The sequence below is a fragment of the Schistocerca cancellata genome, chromosome 3, assembly GCF_023864275.1.
Source record: "Schistocerca cancellata isolate TAMUIC-IGC-003103 chromosome 3, iqSchCanc2.1, whole genome shotgun sequence".
In the NCBI taxonomy this organism is placed as follows: domain Eukaryota; kingdom Metazoa; phylum Arthropoda; class Insecta; order Orthoptera; family Acrididae; genus Schistocerca; species Schistocerca cancellata.
Window position 1 is genome coordinate 883,341,925 of NC_064628.1, and position 14,991 is coordinate 883,356,915.

Here is a 14,991-nt window from a genome sequence, read left to right on the forward strand (position 1 = left end):
CCAGTGGGGGGGTGGGGGGATGTCTTAGGGGATTAGCACAATTATATATGTTACTAGCTTTGACCGTGGCATTACCCATGGTTAAAGAGTTATTTCGGTACCGTATTGTGACGTGAAAACTGCTATCTTTTTGTCTTAGAAACTGACAGTTTGTGCAGAAGTAATGGGCAACCGCAGAAGCCTTTCGAAGAGGTGGCAAAATTCTATAATTGTAGTTTTTTATGTAACTTTGTCACATTATTGTGTAGTCATGCCACGTGAAATGCCGAACTCGTAATTCCGTTGACTTCAAGTGGCGGTGTGTTGCACACTACAGAGTTTGAGTAGGTGGACATCTTTTCGACCCTGAAATTTCACACTTTTTGCCTTTCTTGTAGGAAGCGACAACCAAATGATTGAGGACCGTATCACGGAACTAAAGTTGATTTGTTTATAGTATTAACGCTCAATCAGTGTTGTGGAGTATGAGGATATCCCGTCCAACATTCCAATCAGCGCTGGAATTTTTCGTACTGAGCACTTCTGCTTCACAGCAGCTTTCATTCAGTTTGTTATGACCGTATGTAGTCAACAGTCTTATTGGCGCCACAACAGGCAATGGACGTAATTTCTCGTGTTTGCAGACTACTAGAGTTACGGTCAATCACTGCTATCAATTTGTGAGATTTGTTGTGAATAAAAAATGTGAGCTTCGAATTCTAGGAGGCGGGAAGTGCGAATTCTTGCCCTCTCCCCCTCCATTGCGGATGTGTACGGCGGAAATTCAACTTCATAAATTGTTTCGTTGTTACTACAACGGCATTACAAAATATTCAGAAAATGTTGTCAGCATGCTTCAGTAAATGCAATTAGCCTACAAAGCACACTATCAATCAAAGACAGCCTTCCATTTCTTAAGAACTATGCCACGGCCCTTTTTTTTTAAAAAAAAGGGGGGGAGATTTATATAGCCGATGACGGCGGGGGCGCTAGACCTGGGAGTATAGAATGTTTTTATATTTTCGAAGACGAATGACAGGCATTCTACGTTATCTTCTTGTTGTCTTAAAGAGCCGTTTGCCTTATACATTTACATAAGCCAGCAGCCTCCGCAGAATCTCATATAATCTATTTCCAGCAAACACGCAACACTTCATAAATAGTGCAAATCAGTGCTTTAACTGGTTTTTACATGTAACATATTGCATATGAGGTCGATAAAAGAACGTCGACATATAACTTCATTTAGACGCAACGCGTTTGCTAACAATGGCGTTAACTTCATGCTAGTGCATTCAGATGGCATTCTTTTCTATCAAAAAATGTTTCTCCCTGCTAAAAGAGATATAACGTTTCTACAGAACATTAATAGTCTTAATTTATATAATCAAACTGATTTTCCAGATGCATCGAGTAGATGTAGATCACACGATCCCCTCCTGCAGGGCAGTAAACTCCGCCACATCAAGACTGTCAATTAATCCCTGAATTTCTCCAAATAATATCACGCAATATTTGTAGAAAACTATTCATCACGCTGCAATTTGTCCTTTTTTGTCTCGTGCGTTCCCTTCTATTCCACATTCCGGCTTCTATGAAATTTACTTAACGCAACACGTAGTGACATGACAGCTGGTTGGCTGCCCTGCCAGCGGTAGATACCCGAACGACAAAGTAAGTATAGCTGCAAGCCAACAACAGTAGGTAGCAACTTCGTAGATTGCGTATAAATACGGGGAAACAGTCAGGTCCATCATTTTCAGTTTCGTCCGTGCAGGCTACGTGCTACCGTACAGCTGTTGAAAATGGACAAAGCTGCTCAGGATAATCGCACGAATCAGTGCAACCCAAATCACGAGAAAACCGGGCCTGGTAAGTTATTAAGACCGACTCGCTCAATGAGTGTGCTGATTACTTAGTAGTTAAGTACTAATGGTGCCATGTTCCTATGTTACATGTAATGTCGAGAATGTTGCAGAAAACTTGATTTCATGACACAATCTGTTGTGTAATGTTCCTTGATAAGTAATTATTTTAGTGTTTTCTTCAACTATAAGTACTAAGGTATTGAAGGACAACTGTTGGGTGACAGTGGTTACGTGCTGTTGATTTTGTTAGGCTGTTGTGCATAGTTACTGTGTGTGCCATTGTGTTCTGTAGTCTTTGTTTTAACTTGAGGGTACCGTTCACGAAAAGCAGTGCGACTGGTTTTTAAATTGTTTCAGTGCATATACGCCCCTACCGTTTTTAAACAACGATTTATTCCTAGGTAACACTTTGGTTATATTAATGTAGTAAAGATGCTTATTTTTCGGTGATTTTGTTCAGCCTAGGATTTGTAAATAAGAGGCTTTGAACCATAAAGTTCTCGATGTCACATATCTTGATGGGAGTACAAAAAAGAGAATTTCTCGTAATTGTTGTTTTAAGTCTTAGTGACCAAACTTGCGGTACAGTGAAGTCAAAATATTGCTGGATTGTTGTTACGTGTACGCTACATGTAGTGCAACAGTATTATTTTTAGGCTGCAACGGGTAAGAGAGCATTTTGTATTCATCAGAGTGGATGAAACTGGCTAAAAGTTGTGTAGTGGGCAACCGCTTTTATTTTTTACAGTTCATGTACCATATATGTAAATAATTCCCTTCAAATTACTCGCTGGAGACTTCCCCATTATTAATGTAGGTATTCAGATTAAATCCCCATTATTAATGTAGGTACTCAGATTAAACTTGCAGTTTTAGTTTTTATGACGGTAGGTGCGTGAAATGACGGACAGCATTGAATATGACACGACTGCATTCAGAGTAGTAGCTCGTAAGTTTACATTCTGGGTGTTTTCAAATTTTTAAATTTAGATAAATATGGGTCTGAAATTGATGGCATCTGTTGTATAATATTTATCCTTATGAACATATTTATGCAATTTCAGCCGCTGTCACTAATAATAGCATATTTAACTTGACTGAAGAAAGAAAGGATTGTTTTCGTACATTTATTTGTACGTAATTAAGTGTAGTTTATGGCAAGAAGGAAATAATGTTAAAAGCTTTCACTACTCTCCGTTTCGCGTTTTTGTGTAAATGGGAGTTTTCGTGCTTTCTTATCTTTTTCGGACAAATTTACAATATCCCTAATACATGTATTAGTTAATTAACTTCCGGGCAAAAAAATCAGACATTCTTACGTTACACTCACATAACAATGTTAATATTGCAGTACCTCTCTGTTAACTCTCCGGCTGTTAGCTCCAATCATTGTTGTCTTTCAGTTACAAAAGAGACATTGTTTGTGGAACATTATTATAATCCGGAGGACACTTGTCAACCGCGCGAGCTCTGCTGCCACAATCTGAACAGAGTAATTCTGTATTACTTTATTGCTTCTTGGATTCAATCTGTTTCGTGTGCGCAAATTTAGACGTATTGAAACTTATTGCACTTACCTTCCGTGTTACCCAGTATTCTCTTTTATTTTTAAATTTTGGAAGAAATGTCAAAGGCATTAAACCTCGAACAGAGTTTAGTAGAGATCCTAATGTATGGCTGGAATGATTCAATGAGCTGAGTGATTAAGATGCTCACAGTGATAGTGTTGATTCAGAGACTGAGCATTCTTTTGATGAAAGCGATCATGATTCAGGTAAAGAACAAGAAGTGTCGGAAAATGATGAATATGAAACACAAAAAAGAAATAACGCGAGACGATGCATTTTTTAAGGGAAAGACGGAATAACTAAACGGATGAAAATAAATACCCTACCAGTGTTTGAAGCAGATTTTGTAATTTTATTACGCATTTGTCTGGAACAAAAAACAAGCTCGTATAAAAAAGAGATTCTGAATTTGTTCTTGGATCAAAAGCATTATCGCAACATGCACTAATATATACATCAATTAAGTTCGTGATAACTTCTCTAGGGAAAGGGACGCTAAAGATATAGATGCGATAGAGATCAGGGCTTTCATTGGTTTGTTATATGTATGTGGATCTTTGGGATGCTCTTGGAAGAGTATATCGAAATTGTGGGATTACTCAAAGGGAAATGGACTTGAATCATGTTATTAGTGCATAAGTGAAAACCGATTCAGGTTTCTGTTTTGATGTCGGAGGTTTGATAATGTCCGTGATAGAGGTGTTCATAGAGAGATTGGCAAGTTGACTGCTATCATAGCAATCATAGAGGTATTGAACTATTCATGAACAATTGCCAAAAATATTTTTCACCTGGTGAATATCTTACTGTTGACGGATAGCTTTTGGCATTTAGAGGAAACTGCCCGTTCAGGCAATGTATTCCTAGCAAACCAACTAAGTGTGGGTTAAAAGTGTTTGCTTTCGTTGATGTAAAAACAACTTACACTTTGAATTTAGAAAAGTACGACCATGTAATGTTAGTAATTGAGATGAGGAAATTGTTCTTCGAATGGTCAAATGTTTCAAACATAAGAATTTGTACCGTGTACAAATATTAAATGTATTGTATTTAGATTTAATAAAAAATAATAAAACCAATCTAGACCGTTCAGAGTGTACAAATTGTGGATGACACCAGTCATCCGCGCGAGTGACGATGTCACGAATTTTCGCGCGAGTAACGGAGGGTTAAACGTTGCTTGTAGTCACTCTTCATTTTATTTCGTCATTGCCTCAGACAACGGATGTGGCCTGGGAGGCTGTAGTTTCTTTGCTGCAATCTTTTCGTGGTAATTTGCATAGTACCTGTAACAGTTTCAACAGAATTAATGTTGAGACTCTTTCATCGTCTTCATCAATGACCTTCCCTTGTGTACTAGATTCAAGACTTATTTTACTTTTTACGCGGATGACACCTCCATCTTCATCAACAAAATTCCCAATCACGATCTTTTCCCAAAAGAGAGTTATTAAGTCATTAGCAGAGTCTCCAGCCTAGACATTCTTTTAGAAACCATCTTAGATAATTCGGGATACTGACAACTGCATGTCAATATATATGCTCCCTGTTACATTTAATTGCTTAAATTGAGCAACTACACGAAACCAATGATTAATACCATACCCACAATACCAGGAGGAAGATGGACCTCTATTATGAATTAAAAAACCTTAGTATTGTACTTAAAGTCCATTACATGAGCTGCTAGGTGTTCAGTGCTCTCCCACCGTCACTGAAATCACTTGTTCACAAGCTTCCCCAATTTAAACAACAGCTCTAACATATTTCAATTTTTTCTTTTAATTCAACATGGTCACTTGACTAGCATACAAGTGAGTCCCTGAGAGCAGTAAGGGCGAAAAGCCACTGTCTTCGACCCCACATTTAAGTGAATATCAGAGATATCAGTGACACAGGTTTTTCGTGACTGACCATGTATGCATACAGTGTTGGCCTACAGTGCAGATAAACCTGACCCACCATAAGATCAACAGGTGCGAGAACCATTACTAAATAGTACAGCCTCACGATCAATTATTCCTTATAGTTCTCAGTGTCTCAAATGCATTGCTGTGTGATAAAATCCAAAACTCATATCTCATTCAGAATCCCACAAAATAGGTTTTTCCATAAATATAACTATAACTTGTACTGTCTGATCTAGGGATTTTACTATACAGTGAGTCAATTGGCGTATCTGTGGAATGTGCTACTGTCTAGCTGGAATTATGCCAAGTGAACAGGGATAAAAAATTGCTGCAGTGTGCTGCCACCATGTGGCATTGATGTAAACTTTTACCTGAATAGTAAGGGCCAGTGTGCACACCATGAATCAGGTACGTTGTTTATCAAATCTTCATGTAAAACTTCCTGGCAGATTAAAACTGTGTGCCCGACCGAGACTCGAACTCGAGACCTTTGGCTTTCGCGGACAAGTGCTCTACCATCTGAGCTACCGAAGCACGACTCACGCCCGGTCTCACAGCTTTACTTCTGCCAGTATCTCGTCTCCTACGTTCCAAACTTTACAGAAGCTCTCCTGCGAACCAGAGCTTCTGTAAAGTTCAGATGGTAGAGCACTTGCCCGCGAAAGGCAAAGGTCCCGAGTTCGAGTCTCGGTCGGGCACATAGTTTTAATCTGCCAGGAAGTTGCATATCAGCGCACACTCCGCTGCAGAGTGAAAATTTCATTCTGAAATCTTCATGTATTTGGCCCATAAGGCAGTTATGTTACGCCAGTCACGCATGCTTTTCCTTAAAACGTGCATAACTGAAGGCATGCTTGCGGCCCTGATGCTGAGTTCCACCGTGTCTAGGGAGCAATGTAGCGTAGCGCAGTAGATTTAATGCGGTCTGTTTCAGATTACCGCATGTACATTGCGTTTATAACAGCATTCAAAGAAAAATAATGAATAAATCTGCATGGTGTTCATGTGCTCTTGTGCATTTGTACAACAGCTGCCACTGGCTATGTTCCTGATTAATGTGTTACCACAACCTTTATTTGGCATTTGCTTTGTTAGCTTCACCAATTCTTATCAGAATATCACCTTCCAGCATAAACCAGGAGGTTAAATTATAATTTAACCTGTCACCAATATGGTGGGTCCTCCAGTACAACTCTCCAGCCTAAAGCTGTGTGAGACCTTGCAGGTTACAGACTTTCCAGGACAAAACAAAAAGTAAAATGGCAGAGTAGTGGTAAAGTTTATCATTATGGGCTGCTTCAACACTTAAGTAGGCTGTACATTGTTTTTCTTATTAAGGTACCATACAGAGGTAACTTTGCTCCAATTTTGAAGGAAAAAAAAGAGAAAAAGATTCGATCCTGGCAAGCAGCTATTCTATTAAACATTTCGGAACAATTTCAATTTCGTCTAACAGTTACAGACTTCTGCAACAATGTTGAGTTATTATGTCACTCGCTGTCTTGGATAGTTTCTGGTTACCAAATATGTATTATTGAGGTATTTTTTGCTAAGAAAAAGTGGTATTCTGCTACCAGAAAACTGGCTTTTTAAATCATACCACAAAATGTACGCAACACCTGATTTTATTACTGTACAATCAAAAGCAGCCATACAGATTACTTTCTGGGAAAATGAGGGCAACTTTGCACCACTGGCAAAGTGAATCAAATCAACAGTATTTTCATTAACTTTTGTTAGACTTGATTTAGTTTGGAATGAATCTTGTTATGCTGAAAATTAGTACTGCAAAGAAGTTAATGTTGTTATAGTATCGTACAGATATGTAAATGGAAGCTAGGAGCTCGCCGAAATGCAGATTCCACCACAGATAATATGAAGGAATGACGAATTGATAAGAAATTGAACGCTTGCTTGAAATGTCACAGGATGTGTCTAGTTGTTTATTACTAGTAAACAACCTAAGAAGAGAACAATCCATGCAGTGCTCAATTATTCTAATGATGAAGATCCTTTCTAGAAAATTCATGATGAAAGTTCGGATGAAGATTGAAAATCGTGCAGAAGAAATCAATCTTCTGTTTGATTCATGCCTTCTATCCTGGTTGTGAATTCGTATTTTGTCTTTCGTGACTTTTTTAGTGTCTTCTTTCACTGGAATAATTGTTTTTGGTACAAGATGTTCCTTGCTTCACTTTCACTATGAATTTCAAGGCTCCCTTCTGCAGTATACAGGGTGGAGAAAAACTGTGTCACAAAATTGTAACCCAGGATAGCTGATGACAGTAGGAACCAAAATTACTAATGTTGTGTAGGTCGACAACGCACTATTTTTAAACTAGGAGAAACTGGCGCCATGCGCTCAGATTGGTCGTGGGATTGCCCTGTTGCACTGTCGGTTTACACATACATACGTCCCACCTGCATGATCTCTGGCAGGCAAAGCATTCAGTCATACGTTGTCCAGAGCATCTGGCAACAGGGCAATCCTGCGGCCAATCGGAACACATGGTGTCAAGTTTCTGTAGTTTTAAAATAGTGCATTGTTGACCTACACAATATTAGTAATTTTAGTTCCCAATGGCATTAGCTATCCAGGGGTAAAATTTCTTGAAACAATTTTTCTCCACCCTGTATGGCACATTGTGTCCCACAGTACTCTACTGTAAAACAGGATATGCTAATCAAAAATATACAGCCCTTTTTGCTGCTGTCAGGAAAGTCGTTCTATGTATAAACCCAAAACTTTATTTTTGAACATGTTTTTGACAGAATTTTCATCAATCACAGTATTTTGCCCATTTGGTCCACTCAGTTTACAGAGAATAATATTTGTTTTGTTCAATGACAACTTTAAAAACGTCTCTTTCAGGGTGATTTATTGCCTTTTCATTAATGTGTTTCTTATTGACTCCTCTCCTTTTATAGGTCGTGATGCTGCGTACCAGGGAGCAGGAACAAAAGCAGATCTGGACAACCGTGCCAACCAGTTGAATCCGAACAATCCTCATTACAAAGGAGGGAAGAAGTGAGGAAGAATGGATAGTTTCTTCTATATGACATAATGTGATTAATCATAAAAAAATTGATAATTTGTAGCAAAGCTGGTTAATAATTCTTGTCTCTGAAAATTATGTAGTTATCTAAAGGTAATAAAATTTTGGAACTCTGAAATGTTATTTTTTCTCTGTTCATTTGCCTAGATCCTTCTTACTTAATTCTGATTGTAAGAGAATCTCAGGCATTATTAATCTGATTCAGTTTTATCAGGTACCAGTAGTTGCCATTATGTGCATGGCAAAGGTACTAGACATTACTTGGTTTCTGCTAGGTGAAGCTGACAGAAATGATCAGATTTGCCCTCACACATTCACTGGCTGACTTATAAGCACATATTAAATTGGTGTGTAACCATCTGACGTGCCTAGGCATTATCTTCGAAAGCAGAATGTATACTTGTATTTTTATGAATTAACTCAAGTGTTGCGAGGAACACAATTGCAAAACTATATTCACATGTTTTAGTAGCACTGCTAATCACCGTAGTAAAACTCAACTATTTCAGCCTTTTGTTCCAAAATAGCAGAGTCCATCCATATACCTCTTCAACAGTCCGTTACTGTAATATTTTTATGTTTCAATTACAGGCATGTAAGCATTTGCGGACAGATATTGACTGTTGCACATCTAGTGTGATCAGTAACATTAGAATCTACAGTAACACATTGCCAAACTGCTCAAAGACATGAATTCCGTATAAGAAGTAAATCTTCAAATTTTGTTTATGCAGTGACCTGTGTGTATTTTTATTTCTGAATGTAGGCGCATATGTCAAAAATATTTTGCTGTGTTATGTAATCAGGGCTACGTTACAGAGAGCAATTTGCAAATATAAAGATAGCAATTATTCCCATACCACTTACGTGACTAGTATTTCATCACCAAAAATAGTACTCATGTTATGGTTGTGGAAAAGGGTAGAAATACTTTAAATGTTACATTACATCATATAACACATTTTCTTATTAATGTTTCACAACTTAAAAATCTTATACATCTAGACTTTTGGGAGTTACTGAAAGCATGTAAAATAGCTGTATATAGACGAACTGAAGATTCACCAAGCCTTATCATATTCTATTTCATATCCCAAATTTTTTCTCACTGTTATTTGTTTTTTTACCAAAGATTTTTCTATGGGAAACTTCCTTCTTTTGTCACTGCTGCTATGTTTTAAGATGTAGTAGCATTTCAGTGGAGTGGTATCATTGCAAATATTCATGAACTAAGGTGTGTTCATCAGAAAATTTTCACAAGGTACCTGTATTGAATATAGGGCAAAATGTTATGTTCTTTTAAAATTACACTGAAAAGTAAATGATTAGTATCAAAAATGCAGTGAAAAGTTGGTAGTGCAAGAAATAGGACTTTTTATTGAAAAGCATTCTATATTGCCCCACACTTACCACTACCACTTTGCCAGACAAGTTAGTGCTTCATGTATTCAGCACAATCGGACTGTTGTAAACACTTAAGTTGTATGTGTGCAAGAAACTCCAAAGATACAGCAGTGAACATTGAAGGTCTATTTCAACACCTCTGTTTAACTAGGAATAATGTTCTTGACAGTGTTTTCAGTATTTGTGGGATATTAAATCCTAATCTTTTTATTTTTTTCCTGTTTGTAATTATCTGCACGTATTTGTTCACCCATCTGATATCTACTTTCAGGCAGTTATGTGAAAGGGAGGAAGGAGGCTGCAATCAAATGCATAATATTAGAAGTAAGCGTCTTTTCAGGTATGAATGCAAAAACTGCAGTGAAACTGAGAAAGGAACAGCATTTTGAAAGTATTTAGCTTTCATTATAGTGATATATTTTGCCACCAGTGATTCTAAGAGGTCCATTAATTTGCAAATCCTGTTCTGTTGTTGAAAAAGGATTCACATCCAAAAAATTCGCATTGGAGTGTTCCCCTATAACGAAACTTGAGTGAGCTTTGTAACTTATAGCAAGCTGGTCTGTCTATGTAATAACTTTCCTTTTAAGATTATTTTGCCATAGCATGCCAATTTATGAGCACACATTAGATCATGACATTACAAGTCATTGATTATACCATTGTGTCGAAAATTTATACATGCAGGATATGTATTCACTCACAAGGGGAACTCTCAATCACACCTACCTCATAGTTGGTGGTAAGATGGCCTAGTGGATAGCCCATCAAAAGCTGAACACAGATCAAGCATGAAAGCAGGAAGAATGTATACTGAACTGTGAAAGGAAAGCTATTAGATACAGTAAACTGTCCAAGAATAAGATGTGCAATAAGGAGACGTCTGAGGCAGCAATGCCATCATGGGTAACTGGTCATCGTGCTGGACTGCCAAGCGGATGAGCCACATTAGAAACTCACGTGTGCCCTTTTTTCCGCATTATAAACTGTCTGGTCATTAAAATGATCGCCTTTTTTTCCGCATTATAAACTGTCTGGTCATTAAAATGATCTCTTTCTGTAGTCTTGAGTTGTCATACATTGGTTATAGAACATGAGTTGATGTAAGAATATGTTACTGTTGCAAGTAAAAATTATGAATAGTGAGAGCAGGTGAGATACCACATAGGCATCTCACAGAAATGAAAACAAAAAATAAACAATGTGAACTACAACAAAGGAATTCAAGAGTCACGACTTCAAACATGGAACACAGCTTCAAAAACATTGAAAACATACTTTTCGACAGAGTACAGAGAAACTGTGTGGTTGTGAAACTTGCATTCGAGTGATCACATCACATTCGTATGAACACCTATATAGGGCAAGGAGGCATATATCACTCACCAGTCATACAAATTAGCTACGGCAATAAGAGATTCCTATCATACGACACACGTACTGTCACTAATGCCGCGTATGACACATCAGATGTGTTTTCAGGTGGAGGATTCGGTTAACTTCTCACCTTGTCATCAAACTGCAATTCCCATTCGAAAGCCACTTCTTTGGCTCCCAATAGAGTAGTTGGGCTGAATCAATTGTCTTTATAGGTCACTACTGTACACTTCACTGTTGCAAATGAAATTATATCCACCATAAGCATGACGCCATTTCTGTTCCCGGCTGCTCTATTGTGCAGTTCTTGTTCTTGGACTACTCACTGTTTCTGTTTTGCCTTTTTTTCCTCAGTCCAGTACACATTCTTCCTGTTTTGATGCTTGATCTGTGTTTAGTTTTTGAAGGGCTGTCTGCTGGGCCCTGTTACCACTAAATCTGAGGGGGTTGCAATGGGGAGTTTCCCTCATCAATTTAGTTTATATCAGAAATCATTATCCTTAGTTCATTTGCAGAGTGAAGTGAAAACATTAAATTTGTATGTTGGCAGACATTACTGGTAAGATGTTTGCCCCTTCTTCTGAATGGATTAATGATAAATAGAAGAAACAAACGTTGAGGAATGCCTTGCCTAACTATTTCTTGCCTTGACTATTTGCTTCCCTCATTTTTGAGATGGTAGAATTCTTTTTTACCTTGGCTTAGAGTGAGTTTCTAATCAGATTTCAATTTTCTCAAATCCCATGTGGTAGCAGGTAGCACAAAACTAAAGCATGGGTTGGCAAGATTGATGTCCTTTTTAGATTAAAAGATTGTACCCCTTTCAACAGTATAGTGAGCTGGCTAAACATCTATCACTAACCTATGCAATCTAAATGGCTTTACCTGTGAAGAATTGTAATCAGTGGAGTCATGTGGTCATGGTACTTGAAGCCTTGCATAATGGGATTTCTCTCATAATATAATCATATATAACTATTTAAAATTTATTGATCAGGTGACCAGTTTTGATCATGGCACAATTATCATCAGACCATTAAAACTTTCATGATGATAGCTGGGAGACTAGTGTGAGAAACAGCTTAGTATGTAATGACAATAAATGCAGTGGTGTCATTGTAGAGTTTTGATGTAAATGCAGTGGTGTCATCATAGAGTTTTGATGACCGCACCATGATCAAAACAGGTCACATGATCAATAAATTGTAAATTTAATAACTTACATCCGAATGCAGACTGATTTTACTTAACAACTTTTAGTGTAGAATTGTGTTATTGTTTAGTTTTTTTTGTAAATTTCACACACTCACATTGTACATAGAAGCACAGTATTCACAGGACACACTGTTTATACCAACAAGATTATTTCTAGTTGGTATACTAGTTTAATACAAGCCAGTACCATATTTCAACAGAAGTAAGCTACTACATATAATATTGTATTGTTTTTGTGCCACATACGCACAGAAGTAAAGATGTGTTTCTGTTCACATGTGCTCGGGATGTATTGCAATGTAGAATGAAACTGGAAGCTTAAGGTATGTGTTTGAAAATGACCTCGGGTTGAAATTGGCTGATGCACAGATAATAAAAAGAAAACAGCCTACTTAAATTATTCTGGGTCATGATTCTGTACTTTACATTCTTTATATTTTGATGTATTTACATCTGAAAGAAGCAGTTGACACCTGTTTTTTGGTGATACATTGGACATATTTTAACTATGCTTCAAGCAACAAAAACGTTTTGGCCTAACATAGCGGCACCTTTGTTTCTTCTATGGGAGGTTATATGTACAGTAAAGCCACATTTTTATGTTCCTACATGTTCTGCTTTCTCATTTTTTATATTCACTTTGCTCAATCCCAAAAGAAGTCGTCGTCTTCCAATACAGTGCTTTTCTGTCCTAACTATTCCATGTTTGTTACAACATTTCATGCATTTTAAGTTTTATCTGATGTTATCACGAACTTTAACATTGATTTTCATACAGATTTCTGCAAAAAGTTCATTGTATTGCTGTTCAAAGTCAGTGCTGGAACAAGCCAGAAAATTCACGCTATACGCAGACTTATTGACCATGTAACAGAGCGTGGTAAGCAAGATTTTCATTGTTGGCATGTTGGGTGGTGGCTACCTGTATTATAGGTCTGCACAGTTTGGAAGGTGGCAATTTAGTCACTGCCTTAATGATAATCACAATCTGATAATAGTGACTGTAGTAACAACCTTCCTTCTGCTTATTACATTGTATTACAACAGTTTTAATTTAATTTCAAAATCATTTATACAAATAAAAACTGCTTTTGAAGGTAGGCATCTCTTCAATGGACATTCACGAATTGTTGCTTCTGTGTGAAATATCCTAACCTATTCAAGGCGCACAGTCTTTGGTCGGTACAAACTGATGTCAGACATAAACATTCCGCCTCAAGATGCTCCGTAACACAATTTGCAAATACCTTTTTAATGTGGTTTCACGAAAGAGTTGTGCTAGTCGCTATTACAATGAAGCGCCAAAGAATTCAAATACAGATAGATGTAAACAGGCAGAATACGGCACTGTTTCTGGCAATGCCTAGTATATAAGATGATAAGTGTCTGGCACAGTTGTTAGATCAGTTATGCTGCTACAATGGCAGGTTAACAAGATTTAAGTGAGTTTGAACGTGGTTATAGATGACGCATGGGTGATAGGATGCAGCATCTCCAAGGTAGCGATGAAGTGGGGATTTTCCCATACGATCAGTTCATGAGTGTACTGTGAATATCAGGAATCTGGTAAAACATCAAATCTCCAACATCGCTGCAGATGGAAAAAGACCCTGCAAGAATGGGACCAATGACGACTGAAGAGAATCATTCAGCGTGACAAAAGTGCAACCCTTCTGCAAATTGCTGCAGATTTCAATGCTGGGCCATCAACAAGTGTCAGCATGCGAGCCATTCAATGAAAAATCAACAATATGGGCTTCTGGAGTCCCCCATTCATGTCCATTGTGCATTCCGCCGGACTTGGGAAACTGCAGCAGGACAATGCGATACCCCACACATCCAGAATTGCTACAGAGTGGCTCCAGGAACACACTTCCAAGGTTAAACACTTCTGCTTGCCACCAAGTTCCCCAGACATGAACATTATTGATCATATCTGGGATGCCTTGCAACATGCTGTTCAGAAGAGATCACCTCCTCGCACTCTTACAGATTTATGGACAGTCCTGCAGGCTTCATGGTGTCAGTTCCCTCCAACACTACTTCAGACATCAGTCGAGTCCGTACCACATCTTGGTGCAGCACTTCTGCATGTTCACTGGGGCCATACACAATATTAGGCAGGTGTACCAGTTGCTTTGGCTCTTCAGTGTAGAAAGAAACAAAAACAATTATTTCAGATTTTTGTAAATAGGCAAAATTTGAATTGTTTTAATTTCACATTTTTAACAATACAAAGACAATGACAGTAAGAGTAATTTATTCATTTTTACTTGTTGTGTTTCTTGTGCTCTCTGTACTTTAAAATTTTTTGTGTTCAGTCCATTGTCCATTGAAAACTGTAGAAAGAGGATTTTACTGTATAATTTTATCTGTAAAGAACAAAGAACTGACAGGTAGTTAATTACCTGTACTGTGAAAAATGAGTTATTATTACCTTAGTATTTTGAGTGTTTCTATACTGGAAGGTGATTCTATTCCCATTTTTAACTGAGTAAAAGTGTCAGGAAATATACCACATCATAAATAAAGCATAGCTTGAGAAGGGTCTTATCAAGTTAGAACAACATTTTAGTGCCATAATAACCAAAAGATATGCATTTTATTAGGGATA

General features: G+C 37.6%; 1 long non-coding RNA gene across 1 annotated transcript in view; it reads left to right on the forward strand.

Moving 5' to 3' along the window:
• The window catches only part of LOC126177138 (uncharacterized), a 373,973-nt gene extending 365,507 nt beyond the window's left edge, over positions 1-8,466 (forward strand). The window contains exon 2 of the long non-coding RNA XR_007535757.1: positions 8,254-8,466. This is a non-coding gene — a long non-coding RNA (uncharacterized LOC126177138). The remainder of the gene's footprint in view (positions 1-8,253) is intronic.
• The last annotated feature ends 6,525 nt before the right edge of the window (positions 8,467-14,991 follow it).